This window comes from Hippichthys cyanospilos, chromosome 2 (genome assembly GCF_059441005.1).
Source record: "Hippichthys cyanospilos isolate Australia breed blue-spotted pipefish chromosome 2, RoL_Hcya_1.0, whole genome shotgun sequence".
Classification (NCBI taxonomy): domain Eukaryota; kingdom Metazoa; phylum Chordata; class Actinopteri; order Syngnathiformes; family Syngnathidae; genus Hippichthys; species Hippichthys cyanospilos.
In genome coordinates, this window is record NC_142370.1 from 15,957,570 (window position 1) to 15,967,102 (window position 9,533).

The following is a 9,533-nucleotide window of genomic DNA, read 5'->3' on the forward strand; positions in this document are numbered from 1 at the left end:
ATTAAGTCTGAAAAGCCTCTAGATAGCCCTGCTGACCTCCACCAAATTTTACGAAGTTTCGATAACGGGCGTGGCCTCTATGACCATTTTCATTCCGAAGCTTTATCTGTCCAGTAAAAGTTGCTGTAATTTGACCCAGATGATCTGATCTTCTCACAATTTCACACATTGGATAAAAATATTCCCCTGAACATACTGACAAAAATATATTCCAGTTTAAAGCTAGCGCCACCTAGTGGCTGCAAAAAATGTCATTAGTCGAAAGATTACAGTCAATCCTGTTTGGTTTGACCTACAGCTATGAAACTTTGTAGGCAAATGAAGGACTGTAAGACCTACAAAAAAGTCAATAGAAGTGATGTGCTAGGATGTACAGAAAAATTGTTATGAATTTTTTTAATGTGCAGTTTTGTCCCATTCTTAGACATTAGCTGGTCTCAAACTAGTGCCTTTTTCTCTTAAACGATTCACCCCATTACCTTCAACTTTGGCATGAATCATTATCCAACTGAGGGGCACACATAGTCCAAATATCGTGAAGATCTCTTGACATAAAAGATGGGGGCGGACCTTCAAATTATGTTTAATACTTCCTTTGCCAAGAGTGACTAAAATCTTAATAACTCAGCTATGACAGCTTCAAACCATCTGAAACTTTCCTGGGCCTTTAAAAGTAATGCAATAATACAGCTATGTGATAAACTTTCAAATCATTTACAGCGCCACCCAGTGGCGGACAAAAATCTCATTTTTTATACTTTTATGTACTGTGAAATGCCTGTTTGACTAAATGAACTCAAAAATGGTCAGAAAAGCTATGACACATTGGAACATTAAGGTTCTCAACTTTTATGACTTTTCAATAAAGGGCGTGGCCTCTATGCCAACTCAAAGTCCGATGTCTCGCCAAAACGGTAAAAGTTGCTGTAATTGGACCTAGATGATCTGATGTTTGCAAAACTTCGTATGTGGGATGGGTGTCCAATGTGAAACACACCTACAAGCCTATTTTTTATCATAGTACATGCGACACCTAGTGGCAACAAAAAATATAGCAATTCCTTAACGTTTTTATGTACTCTGCAAAGCCCCTTAAATTGATATCCCTTAAATAATGTCTGAAAAGCCATTGGCCACGCCTAATGCCCTCCACCAAATAATACGACGTTTCGATAATGGGCATGGCCTATACGACAGTGTAAAGTCAAACAACTTTAACAATAAAAGCTGCAGTAAGTCCACCCACATTATCCCACCTTCTGTAAATTTTACAAACTTGATAAGAGTCCTGCACTGAAGTCATCTACAACTAATTTTTCATTGTTCATAGTCCTTGTTCATACCCCGACCTGTTCATACCCCAACGTACACAGGTCTGCGAGGGCCCTTTATAGCTGCTTGCAGCTCTAGTTATTAGGGCCCGAGCAGCTACCGCTGCGAGAGCCCTCTTGTTTTTCTCCAGATTATTATTATTAGGGCCCGAGCAGCTACCGCTGCGAGAGCCCTCTTGTTTTTCTCCAGATTATTATTATTAGGGCCCGAGCAGCTACCGCTGCGAGAGCCCTCTTGTTTTTCTCCAGATTATTATTAGGGCCCGAGCAGCTACCGCTGCGAGAGCCCTCTTGTTTTTCTCCAGATTATTATTATTATTATTATTATTATTATTAGGGCCCGAGCAGCTACCGCTGCGAGAGCCCTCTTGTTTTTCTCCAGATTATTATTATTATTATTATTATTATTATTATTATTATTATTATTATTATTATTTACTGTGCAGCGCTTTTCCATTTTTGAGGGCCTAAACATGCACGAAAAGTCACCAAAATTTGCACATTTGTCGGGCCCGGTGAAAAATTGGATATTTTTGTGTTTCCCAAAACAATGCTAAAAAAATGGCTCTGCAGCGCCACCTAAGGTTGAAAAAGTGAACCTGGTCCCGGCCCGTTTGACCTAGAGCTACGAAAATTTTTAGGCATATGTAGGACCTAGAGACCTACAAAAAAGTCAGCGCGAGCCATGTGCTCAGATGTACAGAAAAAGAGTTATGAATTTTTGAATGTGCATTTTTGGCCCATTTTTGCACGTTTGCAGGTCCCAAACTGCTCCTTGTTTCTCCTAAACGCTTTACTCAATCACCTTCAAATTTGCTGTTTTCCATATTCACACATAGGGGCACAAGTGGACAAAATTTGGTGCAGATCCGCTGACATATATGATAGGGGCGTGGCTTCAAATTATGTGTTCAATTTTTCCTTTGCCAAGAGTGACATAAACCTTAATAACTTTGTTGTACTAGCTTAAAAAAATCTAAAACTTCATAGATACATGGAAACTTATGTCTTTAACACCTTTGAAAAAAGTTTTTTTAAATACCTACTAGCGCCGCCTAGTGGTTGATTAAAATGTTATTTTTTACACTTTCATGTATTGTGCTCAGTCTGTTTGAGTAAAACAAATGAAAATTGGTCAGAATATCATTAAGACATGGAATATTAAGGTTTTAAAATTTTACGACATTTCGATAATGGGCGTAGTCTGCACGCCACCTCAAAGTCAGATGACTCGCCAAAATGAAAAAAGTGGCTGTAATTGGCCCCAAAATGGCCTTATGAGTGGAAAATAGCCTCTCACTCCCGGCCCGTTTGACCTAGAGCTACAAAAATTTGTAGCCTTATGTAGGACCTCGACTTCTACAAAAATGTCAGCGCGAGCCATGTGCTCAGATGTACAGAAACAGAGTTATGAATTTTTGAAGGTGCACCTTTAGCCCGTTTTTGCTCATTTGCAGGTCCTGAACTGCTCCTTTTTTCTCCCAAACGCTTGACCCGATCGACTTCAAATTTGCTGTGATGTTTTATCTGACTGTGAGGCACAAGTGTTCAAATTTTCGTGACGATCCGCAATCAAATATGGTGGGGGCGGGCCTTCATATTATGCCTTTGATGATTACTTTTCCACATGTGAAACAAATCTTTATAACTCAGTTTTCCAAGCTTGGAAAAATCTGAAACTTCACAGACACATGGAGACTCAAGCCCTTAACACAAGTGTTTAAAAAAATCTTCTATTGCTTATAAGGCCATCTAGTGGCAAACAAAAATGTCAGTCTGATGTCTCGCCAAAACGAACAAAGTTTCTCTGTTTGGTCCCAGATGGTCTTATCTTTTCTAAACTTCATATATTTGATGGATTTCCAATGCGGAATACACCTATCAACGTATTTTTTGTTATAGTGCGAGCGCCACCTAGTGGCAGCCAAAAATATAGCTTTTTTTAAACGTTTTTATGTGTTTAGCTGAGCCCTTTGAAGTTATATAGCTGAAATTAAGTCTGAAAAGCCTCTAGACAGCCCTGCTGACCTCCACCAAATTTTACAAAGTTTTGATAATGGGCGTGGCCTCTATGACCATTTTCATTCCGAAGCTTTATCTGTCCAGTAAAAGTTGCTGTAATTTGACCCAGATGATCTGATCTTCTCACAATTTCACACATTGGATGAAAATATTCTCCTGAACATATCGACAAAAATATATTCCAGTTTAAAGCTAGCGCCACCTAGTGGCTGCACAAAATGTCATTAGTCGAAAGATTACAGTCAATCCTGTTTGGTTTGACCCACAGCTATGAAAATTTGTAGGCAAATGAAGGACTGCAAGGCCTGCAAAAAAGTTAATAGAAGTGATGTGCTAGGATGTACAGAAAATTTGTTATGAATTTTTTTAATGTGCAGTTTTGTCCCATTCTTAGAGATTAGCTGGTCTCAAACTAGTGCCTTTTTCTCTTAAACGATTCACCCCATTACCTTCAACTTTGGCATGAATCATTATCCAACTGAGGGGCACACATAGTCCAAATATCGTGAAGATCTCTTGACATAAAAGATGGGGGCGGAGCTTCAAATTATGTTTAATACTTCCTTTGCCAAGAGTGACAAAAATCTTAATAACTCAGCTATGACAGCTTCAAACCATCTGAAACTTTCCTGGGCCTTTACAAGTAATGCAATAATATGGCTATGTGATACACTTTCAAATCATTTACAGCGCCACCCAGTGGCGGACAAAAATCTCATTTTTTATACTTTTATGTACTGTGAAATGCCTGTGACTAAATGAACTAAAAAATGGTCAGAAAAGCTATGACACATTGGAACATTAAGGTTCTCACCTTTTATGACTTTTCATTAAAGGGCGTGGCCTCTATGCAAACTCAAAGTCTGATGTCTCCCCAAAACGGTAAAAGTTGCTGTAATTGGACCTAGATGATCTGATGTTTGCAAAACTTCATATATGGGATGGGGGTCCAATGTGAAACACACCTACAAGCCTATTTTTTATCATAGTACGAGCGCCACCTAATGGCAGCAAAAAATATAGCAAATCCTTAATGTTTTTATGTACTCTGCTGAGCCCCTTGAAGTGATATCCCTTAAATGTTTTCTGAAAAGCCAGTGGCCATGCCTTATGCCCCCCACAAATCAGTACAATGTTTCGACAGTGGGTGTGGCCTATAAGGCATTGAAAGTCACAAAATTGGAACAATAAAAGCTGCAGTAACTCCACACACATTGTCCCACCTTGTCTAAATTTTACATATTTGGTAATAGTCCTGCACTGAAGTCATCTACATTACATTTTTCATCATTCATAGTCCTTGTTCATACCCCGACCTGTTCATACCCCAACGTGCACAGGTCTGCGAGGGCCCTTTATAGCTGCTTGCAGCTCTAGTTATTATTATTATTATTATTATTATTTACTGTGCAGCGCTTTTCCAATTTTGAGGGCCTAAACATGCACGAAAAGTCACCAAAATTTGCACATTTGTCGGGCCCGGTGAAAAATTGGATAATTTTGTGTTTCCCAAAACAATGCAAAAAAAATGGCTCTGCAGCGCCACCTAAGGTCGAAAAAGTGCACGTGGTCCCGGCCCGTTTGACCTAGAGCAACGAAAATTTTTAGCCATATGTAGGACCTAGAGACCTACAAAAAAGTCAGCGCGAGCCATGTGCTCAGATGTACAGAAAAAGAGTTATGAATTTTTGAATGTGCATTTTTGGCCCATTTTTGCACGTTTGCAGGTCCCAAACTGCTCCTTGTTTCTCCCAAACGCTTTACTCAATCGCCTTCAAATTTGCTGTGGTCCATATTCACACATAGGGGCACAAGTGGGCAAAATTTGGTGCAGATCCGCTGACAAATATGATAGGGGCGTGGCTTCAAATTATGTGTTCCATTTTTCCTTCGCCAAGAGTGACAAAAACCTTAATAACTTTGATGTACTAGCTTAAAAAAATCTAAAACTTCATAGACACATGGAAACTTATGTCTTTAACACCTTTAAAAAAAGTTTTTTTAAATACCTACTAGCGCCGCCTAGTGGTTGATTAAAATGTCATTTTTTACACTCTTATGTATTGTGCTCAGTCTGTTTGAGTAAAACAAATGAAAATTGGTCAGAATATCAATAAGACATGGAATATTAAGGTTTTAAAATTTTACGACTTTTCGATAATGGGCGTAGTCTGCACGCCACCTCAAAGTCAGATGACTCGCCAAAACGAAAAAAGTGGCTGTAATTGGCCCCAAAATGGCCTTATGAGTGGAAAATAGCCTCTTACTCCCGGCCCATTTGACCTAGAGCTCCAAAAATTTGTAGCCTTATGTAGGACCTCAAGCCCTACAAAAAAGTCAGCGTGATCCATATGCTCAGATGTACAGAAAGAGAGTTATGAATTTTTGAATGTGCACCTTTGGCCCGTTTTTGCTCATTTGCAGGTCCCGAACTGCTCCTTTTTTCTCCCAAACGCTTGACCCGATCGACTTCAAATTTGCTGTGATGTTTTATCTGACTGTCAGGCACAATTGTTCAAATTTTCGTGACGATCCGCCAACAAATATGTTGGGGGCGGGGCTTCATATTAAGCCTTTGATGATTACTTTGCCACATGTGAAACAAACCTTTATAACTCAGCTTTCCAAGCTTGGAAAAATCTGAAACTTCACAGACACATGAAGACTCAAGCCCTTAACACATGTGTTTAAAAAAATCTTCAATTGCTTATAAGGCCACCTAGTGGCAAACAAAAATGTCAGTCTGATTTCTCGCGAAAACGAACAAAATTGCTGTATTTGGACCCAGATGGTCTTATCTTTTCTAAACATTACATATTTGATGGATTTCCAATGCGGAATACACCTATCAACTTATTTTTTGCTATAGTGTGAGCGCCACCTAGTGGCAGCCAAAAATATAGCATTTTTTAAACGTTTTTATGTGTTTAAATGAGCCCTTTGAAGTAATATTGCTGAAATTAAGTCTGACAAGCCTCTAGAGAGCCTTGCTGACCTCCATTAAATTTTACGAAGTTTCGATAATGGGCGTGGCCTCTGTGACCATTTTCATTCCGAAGCTTTATCTGTCCAGTAAAAGTTGCTGTAATTTGACCCAGATGATCTGATCTTCTCACAATTTCACACATTGGATAAAAATATTCTCCTGAACATAGCGACAAAAATATATTCCAGTTTAAAGCTAGCGCCACCTAGTGGCTGCAAAAAAAGTCATTAGTCGAAAGATTACAGTCAATCCTGTTTGGTTTGACCTACAGCTATGACACTTTGTAGGCTAATGAAGGACTGTAAGACCTATAAAAATGTCAATAGAAGTGATGTGCTAGGATGTACAGAAAAATTGTTATGAATTTTTTTAATGTGCAGTTTTGTCCCATTCTTAGACATTAGATGGTCTCAAACTAGTGCCTTTTTCTCTTAAACGATTCACCCCATTACCTTCAACTTTGGCATGAATCATTATCCAACTGAGGGGCACACATAGTCCAAATATCGTGAGGATCTCTTGACATAAAAGATGGGGGCGGAGCTTCAAATTATGTTTAATACTTCCTTCGCCATGAGTGACAAAAATCTTAATAACTCAGCTATGACAGCTTCAAAACATCTGAAACTTTCCTGGGACTTTAAAAGTCTTGCAATAATACAGCTATGTGATAAACTTTCAAATCATTTACAGCGCCACCCAGTGGCGGACTAACATCTCATTTTTTATACTTTTATGTACTGTGAAATGCCTGTTTGACTAAATGAACTCAAAAATGGTCAGAAAAGCTATGACACATTGGAACATTAAGGTTCTCAACTTTTATGACTTTTCAATGAAGGGCGTGGCCTCTATGCCAACTCAAAATTCGATGTCTCACGAAAACGGTAAAAGTTGCTGTAATTGGACCTAGACGATCTGATATTTTTAAAACTTCGTATATGGGATGGGAGTCCAATGTGAAACACAACTACAAGCCTATTTTTTATCATAGTACGAGCGCCACCTAGTGGCAGAAAAAAATATAGCAAATCCTTAACGTTTTTATGTACTCTGCTGAGCCCCTTGAAGTGATATCCCTTAAATGTTTTCTGAAAAGCCAGGGGCCATGCCTTATGCCCTCCACAAATGAGTACGATGTTTCCACAGTGGGTGTGGCCCATACGGCATTGAGAGTCACAAAACTGTAACAATAATAGCTGCAGTAACTCAACCCAAATTGTCCCACCTTGTCTAAATTTTACATATTTGGTAAGAGTCCTGCACTGAAGTCATCTACAACTAAGTTTTCATCGTTCATACTCCTTGTTCATACCCCGGCCTGTTCATACCCCAACGTGCACAGGTCTGCGAGGGCCCTTTATAGCTGCTTGCAGCTCTAGTTATTATTATTATTTACTGTGCAGCGCTTTTCCAATTTTGAGGGCCTAAACATGCACGAAAAGTCACCAAAATTTGCACATTTGTCGGGCCCGGTGAAAAATTGGATAATTTTGTGTTTCCCAAAACAATGCAAAAAAAATGGCTCTGCAGCGCCACCTAAGGTTGAAAAAGTTCACCTGGTCCCGGCCCGTTTGACCTAGAGCTACGAAAATTTTTAGGCATATGTAGGACCTAGAGACCTACAAAAATGTCAGCGCGAGCCATGTGCTCAGATGTACAGAAAAAGAGTTATGATTTTTTGAATGTGCATTTTTGGCCCATTTTTGCACGTTTGCAGGTCCCAAACTGCTCTTTGTTTCTCCTAAACGCTTTACTCAATCACCTTCAAATTTGCTGTGGTCAATATTCACACATAGGGGCACAAGTGGGCCAAAATTGGTGCAGATCCGCTGACATATATGGTAGGGGCGTGGCTTCAAATTATGTGTTCAATTTTTCCTTCGCCAAGAGTGACATAAACCTTAATAACTTTGATGTACTAGCTTAAAAAAATCTAAAACTTCATAGACACATGGAAACTTATGTCTTTAACACCTTTGAAAAAAGTTTTTTTAAATACCTACTAGCGCCGCCTAGTGGTTGATTAAAATGTCATTTTTTACACTTTCATGTATTGTGCTCAGTCTGTTTGAGTAAAACAAATGAAAATTGGTCAGAATATCATTAAGACATGGAATATTAAGGTTTTAAAATTTTACGACTTTTCGATAATGGGCGTAGTCTGCACGCCACCTCAAAGTCAGATGACTCGCCAAAACGAAAAAAGTGGCTGTAATTGGCCCCAAAATGGCCTTATGAGTGGAAAATAGCCTCTCACTCCCGGCCCACTTGACCTAAAGCTACAAAAATTTGTAGCCTTATGTAGGACCTCGAGCCCTACAAAAAAGTCAGCGCGAGCCATATGCTCAGATGTACAGAAAGAGAGTTATGAATTTTTGAATGTGCACTTTTGGCCCGTTTTTGCTCATTTGCAGGTCCCGAACTGCTCCTTTTTTCTCCCAAACGCTTGACCCGATCGACTTCAAATTTGCTGTGATGTTTTATCTGACTGTGAGGCACAATTGTTCTAATTTTTGTGACGATCCGCCAACAAATATGTTGGGGGCGGGGCTTTATATTATGCCTTTGATGATTACTTTGCCACATGTGAAACAAACCTTTATAACTCAGCTTTACAAGCTTAGAAAAATCTGAAACTTCACAGACACATGGAGACTCAAGCCCTTAACACAAGTGGTTAAACAAATCTTCAATTGCTTGTGAGGCCATCTAGTGGCAAACAAAAATGTCAGTCTGATGTCTCGCCAAAACGAACAAAGTTGCTGTGTTTGGTCCCAGATGGTCTTATCTTTTCTAAACATTACATATTTGATGGATTTCCAATGCAGATTACACCTATCAAAGTATTTTTTGCTATAGTGCGAGCGCCACCTAGTGGCAGCCAAAAAAATAGCATTTTTGAAACATTTTTACGTGTTTAGCTAAGCCCTTTGAAGTAATATCGCTGAAATTAAGTGTGACAAGCCTCTAGACAGCCCTGCTGACCTCCACCAAATTTTACGAATTTTTGATGATGGGCGTGGCCTTTACGTCCATTTTCATTCCGAAAATTTAACGGACCAGTAAAAGCTGCTGTAATTTGACCCAGATGATCTGATCTTCTCACATTTTCACACATTGGATGAAAATCTGTTCCTGAAGACACCGACAAACATATATTCCAGTTTAAAGCTAGCGCCACCTAGTGGCTG